This window comes from Nansenia antarctica, assembly GCF_963989245.1.
Source record: "Nansenia antarctica genome assembly, chromosome: 10".
Lineage (NCBI taxonomy): Eukaryota > Metazoa > Chordata > Actinopteri > Argentiniformes > Microstomatidae > Nansenia > Nansenia antarctica.
In genome coordinates this window covers 13,670,102-13,683,660 of record NC_137680.1, presented here as the reverse complement: position 1 = coordinate 13,683,660, position 13,559 = coordinate 13,670,102, and positions in this window count along the sequence as shown.

Sequence of the window (13,559 nt, the reverse complement as noted above, 5' to 3'; positions counted from 1 at the left end):
AAAATAACTTCAAATTGTAACCGTCTTTAAGTTCACGAGGTCTGGCCAAGCCCGGATTATCCATATATTGCATCGGGTGAATGCCCTGGGGCACCAGCCAATGGGGGCGCACCAAATTATTCGGACAATGAAGAGACCTTTAAAATATTTTGCGCACATTTTTAAAATATAGGCTATATTTACTGGAAGTCATCCACACAGGTACAAAACTAACGGTTATATTTAGGCTATAATTTATAAAAAGATAAATAATTGCGAGTTCGGTGTAAGTGCCCCCCCCCCAGTCATAGACAAGTGTGCGATTCATCAGAGCAACGCATCCGGGTACTTTCCCCTCCCGTAATGTCCACGCCCCTTTTTGGGTGATAGAAGCGGAGAAGTTTGAATGGCGGTCAATGGGAATTTCTGGTCTTCGCTACTTTAATCCGAAAATAAGAAAACCGTAGTGCTTTTTAGATATTAGGAGCCCAAATCCGATGGCCAGTTAGGCAAACTATTATATAGTGTCGTTGCCGATCAATGATCGACGTCGTTATATAGAGAAAATTAATGAAATAGGGGTTGATGCATCAGAGCCGTCATACGTCATCTCCCTGTCATCTGGGATTTGTAGTTCTTCATTTGATTTGCCGTGGTCCTAACGTCTTCACCTCCAGTCCCCCCAACAGCGTTTGCTTTCGTTTCTTCTTTGAACATTTATCTCCCATGATTACAATAGAAATATCATGCACAGTAGCACTAGTCGATAGCCGTTATGGGTGAAGGGTTAGTAGGTACTAAGTAGTACCTTAGTAGGCTAGATAGTAGGGGGGGGGGGGGGGGGGGCACACATCAAGTCTGGTCACCCTAGGGCACCCTAGGGGGTTAATCCGGGCCTGATCACAAGGTAAGCGCATGTGGACGTTAGCGTACTTGTGTGTGTGTGTGTGTGTGTGTGTGTGTGTGTGTGTGTGTGTGTGTGTGTGTGTGTGTCTGGGTGTGTGTGTGTGGGGGGGCGGGGTCTGGATGTGGCTGCGCGGGTGTGTGTGTGCGCGCGCGCTGAGTGTCAAAGTCTAACTCGTTTATTGTTTGAAAGCAGTGGAGCCCCTAGACTTTTGGGGGCACTAAGCAAACAACATTATGGAGGCCCCTGGTAAGGGTCTTAGGCGGGTGACGATGTGGACATTTTAAAATGTATTTATTTCCCTGACACTAAAATATAATACGGTTTTACGAAGTTCGCGCATATGCGCGCGCTCGTGTGTGTGTAAGTAAAAAAAACTGTCTCTTTTACAAAGGAGCCCTGGCCAAGACAGCCACAATACAACAATTACATTTGACATAATAAAAGCACATAAAAACATGCAAAGCACATTACATAAAAACAGTAAAAACAGTACATGACCACAGGTACAGTAGCACACCTAGTACACATTGCGACATACTGGACCACAAGTAGCATACAAATTACATGCAACATGGAGCATGTAAATGATGCATGTAAATGCATGTAAATGATGGATCTTATCATGAATCATTTTTAAAGGCTTTAATATAGGCTACATTATGTATTAACTATTTATATTTTGTACCCAGATGTCAAATAAATACGTAACAAATGAATAGTTAACTTTAAAAAAAAAAAAAAAAACTGCCCCGCTGAACCAATGAGAAGGACGGGGGGGCGGTGCTTCCCATCGGTCCGGCCTATCAGTGTCCTAGATTTGCTGCTCGCTCCGGGCGGCACATAGAATCCGTTCTATGGATAAAGGTCTCCAGACGTTTGGAGCGAGAGCAAAGCGGAAGTGGAAACGGCTGGCACCGCGAGACTAGCCAGCTATCAATAAACTACAATTCATCAGAGCAATTGCGCGTCATCTCCCTGTCATCAGAATGATCACGCCCCTTTTTGGGTGATAGAAGGGGAGAAGTTTGACTGGCGGTCAATGGGAATTATTACTATTTGAATGGAGTCGATCCTCCACTCCTATCACCGTGGACACAGCAAGGAGCGAATTCCCGGATATAAATATTCCCTCGCCTCGCTGACAGCGGGAGTTGGGAGTTTCGTCCAGCAGCCGGTGAACGCCCGGTTGATCAAGTTTCATATTAAAAGTATATCTTCTCGGGGTGTCAGCGCGGTGGTTAAGGGCTCAAAATGACCGTATACTGATGGTGAATTTAGCAATAATAGTCTTATGTTTGTACCACCTCCATAACCGGTGTTATTCACGGGAAAAGCCGGTCAAGGAGGCACCCTTTGCAGGTCAATGACTTTGATTCTCCGGGGGTTAGGAAAATAATTCCAACGTGTCCGGATAGAGTAGAAGACAGGGAATCCAACACTGTCATCAGGGATTTGTAGTTCTTCATTTGATTTGCCGTGTAAATCCCCAGACTGCCCAAATCCGATTGCCAGTCAGGCAAACAATTATATAGTGTCGTTGCCGATCAATGATCGACGTCGTTATATGGAGAACATTTATGAAATAGGCAATGAATGTGTGTCCTTTCAGTCTGCCTCCATGAACCACCCGACCCAAAGGCCTGAGGTGTTGTAGGAGGTATGAATATGATTTAGGGGGTATTTAGTATAACAGGCTAATGGGTTTATTGTGAGTTTACTTTGATTGTTTGTTTATTGCCTAGATCACCGTATTGAGAAGTCATATGGTTATGGGGGGTGATATTGCAAGGTAATTTAAGCACCTGCGCACCTTGCATGGTGGTAGTGGAGAGAGAGGGGAGCGATGTATTTTTGTTGACCGCATTATACGCATATTCTATACGCATTGTTTGTTATTTTTCTGGTTTTGATCGCTTATGGATTATTTTTGTACGTCGCCAAGTTTGACTGTTCTATTCAATAAATGTCCAATGTGACAATTGCCCTCCTCCACCGGCCCTAGTTTTGGATCTAGCTTGCTGTTCATTATTTTCATGATAAAACGTCATAACATCTTCATATACACCATACAGTAGACACTGAACAGTAGACATAAGACATGTTCATAAATGTTTATCTTATATGTGTATATGTTTGTGAATATGTGAATATGTTTTCTGTTTTTTTGCACCTTCGGAAGAGCCACTACAATTTCATTGTATAGGCAACTGTACAACGACAATAAAGTCTATTCTATTCTATTCTATACAGGATAAATACTGATTAACAGTAGGCTACTTTGGCAAATGCCCATTGAACAGATGTATTTATTATCCCATCTTAAGAAAACTAATGTAACACTCCCATCTGGAAAAAAAAAAATATGGAAAAAAAAATGTGAAATTTTTTTTGGGGGGGAAAGAAATTTGGAGGCCCTTTTTGTTTGGTGGCCCCAAGCAATTGCCTTGGTTGCCTCTATGGACGGGGCGCCTCTGTTTGAAAGTGATCAAAAGTGTATGCCAACAGAGATAGCTTTTGCTTTACAACCCGACGTCCTAGACATATTTTTTGAAGGTAGAAATACGAAAAGGAGAATGGCTTTTTGGCACGTGCAACTGATTTGGCACGTGCAACTGATGCTTCAATCACAATGTCACGCAATATCAACGTCAGTCACTTTTGAAGTTCAAACAGCCTCACAGTCATCCATGAACTCATAGGGGAAGTCATTCTAGAATAATAATAATATATACATATAAAATACGTCATTTCACATTCTCTTCCTTGTTCAGTTGTTTGTAGAAAGTTGCAGAAATGCCAAATAAGAAGAAGAAGAACCAGGGAGATGACTTCAATTTCGAGTCTGCTTGGCAGCTTGAAACTGAATTGCACGATGACGACATCAACAACAAGGCCCAGGGAGCGGCCCCACAGGCCCACAGAGCAGCCAGCCCGGAGGACCAACCCAGAGGTGTGTGTGTGTGTGTGTGTGTGTGTGTGTGTGTGTGTGTGTGTGTGTGTGTGTGGTGTGTGTGTGTGTGTGTGTGTGTGTGCGCTGAGTAGAGATAAATGTGGGTCTTGTGTGTAAATTACCAGAGAGTCTTGAACTACAGATTTTCGCTTAAAACATTTGCCTTGACAAGTAAAAGTCTATGGGCTTGACGGCCCGCCTGTATTAATAGATTGTTGTAACGTTATAGGTTACATGATTAACTTTAATTGGTCCCAGAAGACCTTGCGACAAGACGTCATAGAAGTTGACAGTTTAGTTTGTTGTTTTTGAGAAATGCAAATTGTAACGTCCAGAATTAAAGTGAATATCCAGTGTAGGCCAACACATTTTTTTATATAAAGAAGCTTTCGCTTTATAACCCGACGTTCTAGCCATCATTTAGGAAGGTAGAAAATGTTGCTTTTTGGCCGTATCCTTGTAGTCATTTCACATTAAGTAATTTCACATTCTCTTCCTTCCGTTTTTTATATTGTAGCCATGAGAAACAGGACGCTTCGGCAACCTGCTAGGCGGCTAGAGGAGGCTGCTAGGCTGAAGGAGGACAGACCTATTACTGTAAGTGTAACCATCACTATTAGCACACACGTCCCTGCAGTTATACCAGTGTTGTGTAACCATGTAGCCATGAATGATGCCACACCTCCTCTGTTCTGCTCCTGCAGGTCTGTTCGGGTGACGAGGCCTCTGAGGCCAATGCCCAGGAGGAGAAGCCTGACGAAGATGAGACCCCCAAAATTTATTGTGTGGCCCGGATGTGTGTGCGTGTGCACGCGGAGGAGGAGGAGAAGTGGAGGGCCCTGTTGGAGGCCAAGGACTCTGAGCTGGAGGCCGAGAAGGCCAGCAGTGCTCTGGCAAAGGCGGAGTTGGAGAGAGCGAGGGAGGACCTGAAGAAGGAGAGGAGCCAGGCAGCGAGCGCCTGGGCACCGAGGGCCTGGCTCCTCTCCTTCTCCAGGTCGGAGACCGCCAACGCCACCAGGAATGCAGAGGACCACATCAAGGCCCTGCAGAAAGAGAACCTGGAGGACAAGCTGGCGGCAGCTGAGAAGGCTCAGGTGCTTGACAGGGAGGTGGAGGAAAGCAGACAGAGAGAGAGAGACCTCAAAAGAAAAGTCCATGTTATGGAGCAGGAGAAGACGAGTCTTGTCTGTGACAACTCCGACCTGGAGAAGGAGAGGAGCCAGGCCCTCACTGCCCAGCGAGAGACTGAGGGGAGCCTGGCCGGGGTCAAGGCGACCCTCCTGGAGACCGCCAACGCCACCAGGGAGGCAGAGGACCACATCAAGGCCCTGCAGAAAGAGGCCCTGGAGGACAAGCTGGCGGCAGCTGAGTGGGCTCAGGTGCTTGACAGGGAGGTGGAGGAAAGCAGACAGAGAGAGAGAGACCTCAAAAGAAAAGTCCATGTTATGGAGCAGGAGAAGAGGAGTCTTGTCTGTGACAACTCCTACCTGGAGAAGGAGAGGAGCCAGGCCCTCGCTGCCCAGCGAGAGACTGAGGGGAGCCTAGCCGGGGTCAGGGCGACCCTCCTGGAGACCGTCGAAGCCACCAGGGAGGCAGAGGACCACATCAAGGCCCTGCAGAGAGAGGCCCTGGAGGACAAGGAGGCAGCGGAGGAGGCTCTGGTCCTTTGCAGGGAGGAGGTGAATGAAGGCAGAGTGAGAGAGAGCGACCTGCGGAGAGAGGCCCTGGAGGACAAGCTGGCGGCAGCTGAGAAGGCTCTGGTGCTTGGCAGGGAGGTGGAGGAAAGCAGACAGAGAGAGAGAGACCTCAAAAGAAAAGTCCACGTTATGAAGCAGGAGAAGAGGAGCCTCGTCTCTGACAACTCCGACCTGGAGAAGGAGAGGAGCCAGGCCCTCGCTGCCCAGCGAGAGACTGAGGGGAGCCTGGCCGGGGTCAGGGCGACCCTCCTGGAGACCGCCAGCGCCACCAGGGAGGCAGAGGACCACATCAAGGCCCTGCAGAGCGCCACCAGGGAGAAAGAGGACCACATCAAGGCCCTGCAGAGAGAGGCCCTGGAGGACAAGGAGGCAGCGGAGGAGGCTCTGGTCCTTTGCAGGGAGGAGGTGAAAGAAGGCAGAGTGAGAGAGAGCGACCTGCAGAGAGAGGCCCTGGAGGACAAGCTGGCGGCAGCTGAGAAGGCTCTGGTGCTTGGCAGGGAGGTGGAGGAAAGCAGACAGAGAGAGAGAGACCTCAAAAGAAAAGTCCACGTTATGGAGCAGGAGAAGAGGAGCCTCGTCTCTGACAACTCCGACCTGAAGAAGGAGAGGAGCCAGGCCCTCGCTGCCCAGCGAGAGACTGAGGGGAGCCTGGCCGGGGTCAGGGCGACCCTCCTGGAGACCGCCAACGCCACCAGGGAGGCAGAGGACCACATCAAGGCCCTGCAGAGAGAGGCCCTGGAGGACAAGGAGGCAGCGGAGGAGGCTCTGGTCCTTTGCAGGGAGGAGGTGAAAGAAGGCAGAGTGAGAGAGAGCAACCTGCAGAGTGAGGCCCTGGAGGACAAGCTGGCGGCAGCTGAGAAGGCTCAGGTGCTTGGCAGGGAGGTGGAGGAAAGCAGACAGAGAGAGAGAGACCTCAAAAGAAAAGTCCATGTTATGGAGCAGGAGAAGAGGAGTCTTGTCTGTAACAACTCCGACCTGGAGAAGGAGAGGAGCCAGGCTCTCGCTGCCCAGCGAGAGACTGAGGGGATCCTAGCCGGGGTCAGGGCGACCCTCCTGGAGACCGTCGAAGCCACCAGGGAGGCAGAGGACCACATCAAGGCCCTGCAGAAAGAGGCCCTGGAGGACAAGCTGGCGGCAGCTGAGTGGGCTCAGGTGCTTGACAGGGAGGTGGAGGAAAGCAGACAGAGAGAGAGAGACCTCAAAAGAAAAGTCCATGTTATGGAGCAGGAGAAGAGGAGTCTTGTCTGTGACAACTCCGACCTGGAGAAGGAGAGGAGCCAGGCCCTCGCTGCCCAGCGAGAGACTGAGGGGATCCTAGCCGGGGTCAGGGCGACCCTCCTGGAGACCGTCGAAGCCACCAGGGAGGCAGAGGACCACATCAAGGCCCTGCAGAGAGAGGCCCTGGAGGACAAGGAGGCAGCGGAGGAGGCTCTGGTCCTTTGCAGGGAGGAGGTGAAAGAAGGCAGAGTGAGAGAGAGCGACCTGCAGAGAGAGGCCCTGGAGGACAAGCTGGCGGCAGCTAAGAAGGCTCTGGTGCTTGGCAGGGAGGTGGAGGAAAGCAGACAGAGAGAGAGAGACCTCAAAAGAAAAGTCCACGTTATGGAGCAGGAGAAGAGGAGCCTCGTCTCTGACAACTCCGACCTGGAGAAGGAGAGGAGCCTGGCCCTCGCTGCCCAACTTGAGGTCGTGCTGCTATACTGAATATCAGTTGCCTCCTTGTTTTCCCATGATTTCGCCACTCAAGAGGGCACTTTAGCGCAATGTTTTCAACTGTGGTGGCAAAAGTGAGTGTGTTTCTGCTTGTTCATTTTTAATGTTCAATAAAAATAAAAATAAAAAGAGTCCGTACCTGTGCACGTCCTTGCTGCTAAGTGTATCACCTCGTCTGGGTGTATTAAATTCATTGCATGAAAACGAAAGCGAAATATAGCTGGGAACACTGTTACTGTTAAGTGTTGTGTTCAATAATTCACTATGGTGCCAGGTGTACACTCTTCTTCGGCGTATGGGTAGTTGTTTTCCTCTCCACTCCACCAGGTGTACACTGAATTACACTGACAGGTGCATAACTATCAGCATCTTATCCAAATCTTTGAATTAGTTCAGTAGGCCTATACAGTTTACACGTTTCAACAATAGCTAAACAATTGGTAATTGACAGAACCATAAGCACATGTAATAGATAAGTGAACCCCAAGTTGCAAATAAAAAGTTATTATTATTACACACACAGGCACACACACTGAGAGGCACAGACAGACAGACACACACACACACACACACACACACACACACACACACACACACACACCTGGCTCTTAGTGTATGGTAGGCTTCAAAGAAAAAATATCACTGGTCACTCTGACCCATAAATAGTCTGTTAGTCAGGCATCCAGGGTCAAGCGTCCAGCCCCATTCCCACACTGAGAGCTGAATAAGCATAAAGTCCTGGACCAGGAGGGCTGTCGGCTGTCACAGCTGCCAAGAGCACTCAATCACAGTATGACCTGACTTATACACCCCTATGAAGTGTGTTAATTACACTCCATTAACACAACATGGGCTAATTATGTATACCTAATTCAACATTTGATATGGGTAAAAGCAATCTAGCAGAAGGGAGGTTAATAATAGGAGTAAGGTCCTGCAGCAGTGGACAGACGTAGCCTGCTGTAGTGAGGAGCTTGGACATTGGAGAGGGGTGAGACTGCAGAGCACCGCTCTCGGGCGTTATTACTAGACTTATACTCCCCTCTAGAGGACAAATAGGGAATTACATCACACAACGCCTTCTCACATGCCTCAATCCAGTTCGGTATAGTTTGTGATCGATATCCTTCCTTATACTATGAATGGTATTGTAATGGTAGAATGAAAGTTATCGGCTAAAGAAGAACCTCTCTTTCTTCGTGGCACTGTTTTCATCAGGCAATAAAATATGGAGTAAAAATGTCTTGATGGTTCAAAATGTTTAACAGACAGGCAACCGCAAGATAAAGCACTCTCCGCCAACCGCTTTCAGTTGTTATATTCCTCAGATCGTCACCATTTATAGTTCAGTGTGAAGTTTTTGAGAATAAATCGGTTTTGACTTGCAGCACACTCTCCAGGAATTGACCGTCCAGAGCCAATACCTGATGTCACCCTCGCTGCTACTGGAAGTGCTTTCTGCTTGCATGTTAAAAACATTATCGGAGTGTCATTTTTATGTGTGTGTGTTGAAAAGTGCATACTTTCGGAGAGAGCAATCACGCCAAGACAACCGCATTTTACATAATGCGCACGGATGGAAAGCTGGTAATATGGGAAAATGTTGTATTCAGTCTCTGTATGATTTACATAAACCAGAAAATGGAAAAAAAAACTCCACATAGCCCCACAGTGAGTCACTGTTCTGGAACAGATAGGAAGAGTGATCATTATGTTTGCGTTCCTACTGTATGACCAATGAGCGCCTGAGCCCTGGAGGGCAGCAGAGGCCTTTATTTGAATGTCTATACATAAGTGGATATAGTACTTACACACACACACACGCACACGCACTCAAGCACACACACACACACACACACACACACACACACACACACACACACACACACACATTTACATACACACACACACACACATTTACATACACACATGCAAGAATACACACTCATTCATTTACATATGCAAGCACGCACACACACATGCGCATACATACACACACAAGCAAGCACGCACACACACGTACACACGCATGCATGTGCACACACACACATGTACACACGCATGCGCGTACACACACACACACACACACATCCCCTCCCTCCCTGGGTAGCAGACCCAGACCCAGACACCGCGTGCCAGTGCACCTCGCTCAGGGAACCACAGGCCGCAGGGGCAGCAGCAGGAGCAGATGGGTACCAGCTGTTTGGATCAGAGCCCTAAAAACACAGCTTCTGAATGACACACACACACACACACACACACACACACACACACACACACACACACAGGCAGCTAGACAGAAACACACACACACACACACACACACACACACACACACAGGCCAAATACTGTAGGAGTTATAGTAGGTATATTTCCTGGGTCACACTCACATCCACTTGTCATGTACTGTATAACTGCCGTTAAGCTGAAGATGATGCATCATTGAAATGGAAATGATGACTTTTTAACCGTTTTTAAAACTAAGCATTTGAGACGTTACTTAACACAACATTAACAACTTAACACAACATTCACAACATGAATTCAATTTCAGAGAGGCCATGTCCAACCAAAAGCTCTCAATTCCCTGATCAGTCAGATTACCCTGAGCTTGGTGTGTGTGTGTGTGTGTGTGTGTGTGTGTGTGTGTGTGTGTGTATGTGTGTGTGTGTGTGTGTGTGTGTGTGTGTGTGTGTGTGTGTGTATGTGTGTGTGTGTGTGTGAGGGGGGGGGGGGCTCTGTTCAACACTCTGAGGTGTTGTTCTTGTCTGGTAGCCCTTAACTCACCCAACACTTTCTGCTCCAACCAAAGCACATTAGCCTATTTACTATGTATCAGCTGAACCGGGTTCTTAACGGATTACAAAAACATGACATGAAAAAAACAGAAACATAAAAAAACCAAAATCCCTCCTTCTCTGCTTACAGTATATAGTTTAATGCCTTAACTCTGCTGAATGCCATTAGTGCCTTGACTTACAGTGCTGCTCCCTTCCCCTCCTTTCCCCATTCACTTTGAGAACTATCTGTCTCGTTAAGTGGAAATACGGCATTGTGTAAAGTATACTTAGGGTGCAATTCATCAGTACTTAAGGCGTTGCTGTGACGACTGTGTCCTTCATCCTCGCCACTGAGACGTCGCAATAAAACTTGACATTAAGGATGACAGAACGTCATGTGTTCAGCTGACCAGTACAGCTACTGTGTGGTGGAGAGTGGTAAAGAGTATTGAATGAGAGAGAGAGAGAGAGAGAGAGAGAGAGAGAGAGAGAGAGAGAGAGAGGGAATGACAAAATGGAAATGGTATTGTGAGCGGTCGAACCCAATCGGCCTGTGATTTTCTCCCTGTGGTCTTAATGTTGGCATGTGGGTTTTGGGGGGCACTCCTTCAGAGCACACAGAGAGGGAGGGTGTGTGTCTGTCTGTGTGTGTGTGTGTGTGTGTGTGTGTGTGTGTGTGTGTGTGTGTGTGTGCGCGTGTGTGTGTGCGTGTGTGGATGTGTGTGTGTGTGTGTGTGTGTGTGTGTGTGTGTGTCGGTGGGTGGGTGGGCTGTCTGTTTGTGAGTGAGTGTGTGTGTGTGTGTGTGTGTGTGTGTGTGTGCGTGTGTGTGGCTGGTGTGTGTGTGCGTGCGTGCATACACATGTCTGTATGGAGTCTTGTTCGATTCTGCCCTTCTGTGGTCAAACAGGGTGCCTCTAATTAACCACAGTGTTTTTGAACTGTCGCATCTCACCATGTAACAGTTGAACCCGCCGCCTTGACATACAGTAGACAAACATGAAAAGGAATGTGTAGGGTTAAAAATAAAATAATAATATAGTAAAAAAAACTTGAAATGGAATCCGGGAAATGAACAGTAGTTTCCTGAAACAAAGACCACAAATGTACAACATAAGAGAGGAGAATGTCTATAGCAGTGTATTGTTAAGCCTGGTTTTAATCGTGAAGAAAGGCATTGGGCACGCTTGTCCTTAGTTGTGAGTTCAAACAAGCTCTTGTGTCTCCGTGCTGCGAGCCACAGTCATCATCGTGAAAGGTCAACTTTGATGTGACATCAGCAAAGGATTACAGACGTGGAAGTTTAATCTCAACATTATTGATTAATTCCTGTGGAGAGAGAAAGAAAATGCACTACATCGACCAGTCATAATAGGCCTATCACATACTCTAAACACAACCGCGTTCAAGTTCAGCGTATAGAGCGTGGTAGAGCGTATAACGTCCACTAGGTGGGGTTGCTGGTGTTCAGTAAAGACAGGAACAGAAGTGTTGATTCTTGTGGCTGCAAGAAAAAGAAAACAGAATCTTCATTATCACAATACTGGGGAGGCTGGTGGAGGTAGAAATCGGAGGAAGAATCATTGCAATGCATGGAACGGAATAAGGAATGGTATCAAACACGCAACCAACACACAGGTTTGATACTGTTCCTCCATTCCATTCCGTGGCATCAAACACACGCCTTTGATACCATTCCTGAGTCCGTTCCATGTATTACAATGAGCGCATGCTCTGATGTTCTACCTCCACCAGCCAATAATCTGAGAACCATAGTGATGGTTCACTAACCGCTGGGGTTGATACGGCGCATACTGTTTCAATCTCTCAGAAGTGCTGTCCAAGACCATGCGATAGAAAACGCCAAACATTCTCAACGTAAGATGGATTTTGTGGGCTGTTGTGAAACTGAAAATGAATGGTGGTTTGCTATGATGATGAGTGCCAGAAGTAATTTGGCCACAACAAAGTGTGCTAGCCCAAGATAGATTGAGGAAATATCCCTTATACAACTATCCTCTTAACCTTTCTCTGTGATATTCATTCGACTGAAGCTGAGTCTTCACACCACATTAAACTAGACTGCTTATTTCAATTTTTAACAACCAAAACATTAAACAACCGATTTGGAAGGCATTCATTTGTTGGCAGTTGGCTGAGGTAAACCCATTGAGTCAACACACGTTTGTTTCCTGTAGGGTCTGATATCCACATTGCACGCACTGGAAGTCCACAGTCACGTAATGTTCTTTTCTCATATTGACGGAAAATCATGACCATATGTGACTTCTAACTTCATAGTCTCAGAGTGTGTTGATTATGTGTTGGTGTGTTGCAGTGGGAAGTTGTGCGTGTGTGTGTGTGTGTGTGTGTGTGTGTGTGTGTGTGTGCATGTGTGTGTGTGAGAGAGAGAGAGAGAGAGAGAGAGAGAGAGAGAGAGAGAAAGAAAGAGAGAGAGAGAGAAGGATATGGCTATGATTAAAGAGGCACTAAAGCAAAGGTGGTAATTGGGACCATAAACACTCACTTTTCCATTTACTCCACTAATGAAGCGTTCATGTTTATTTTGAGCATGGCCAATTCATCACAAAAACAGCCTTTCCTAAAAGGTCACACGTTTAACCACCTATTGTACCTCATCATATTGTGAAGGACAGTGGAGAGCACACGTCTTGGAATGATTGACGTTACCAAATTGAGTTTTAAAATGCCCCTCGTGTGTGCACACAAACACACATGTACACACGCACGCATGCATGCACTCTCTCTCTCTCTCTCTCTCTCTCTCTCTCTCTCTCTCTCTCTCTCTCACTCTCTCACTCTCTCTCTCACTCTCACACTCTCTCTCACACACACACACACACACACACACACAAACACACACACACACACACACGCACACACATACAGAGGGTGTTCAAAGAAGAAGAAGAAGAAGAAGAACAATGATAAGAAGAAGAACAATAATAATAATAAGAAGAAGAAGCAATCCATCCTAAAAACCCAGCAGCACATCTGTTGGCTGGGACTGCAGCGTATTTTTCACATGGGAAATTGAGACCATAAAACGGAGGTCTTTAACAGCAGAGTGGATGAGATACAGTAGCACTGTGGCTCCGGGGTCACCCAGGGGTCAAACCCCAGACATAACTCCTCCGCTTAACACTCATTCTTCACCTATTTATTTTTTTCGGTTTCTTAACATTTTGGAATGAATCTCCATTTTGTGTTGGTGGTCCAGTGTCCAGGTTTTTTCCCCTGGAAAGGCTTTCAGAGGAGGCTTGTGAGAGCAGATGGGACAGAGCTGTCAAGCGTCGTGGAGCAGGGTTGCTTTACTGCAGGTCTGAGGCCTGGCTGACTCTCCTGACACCCAGAGTGTGTTGCTGCCACGCAGGGAGCAGAGAGGAGATATAGGGCCTCTGGCCACCACAGGAACTGGAAGCTCATAATCATAAATATTAGGAGGGATATTTACTCTGTTGCTTTTCTCATCAGGCCAAGTGTGTTTTTCACTGGGAGAAAAGAGTCTCAGCTTGTT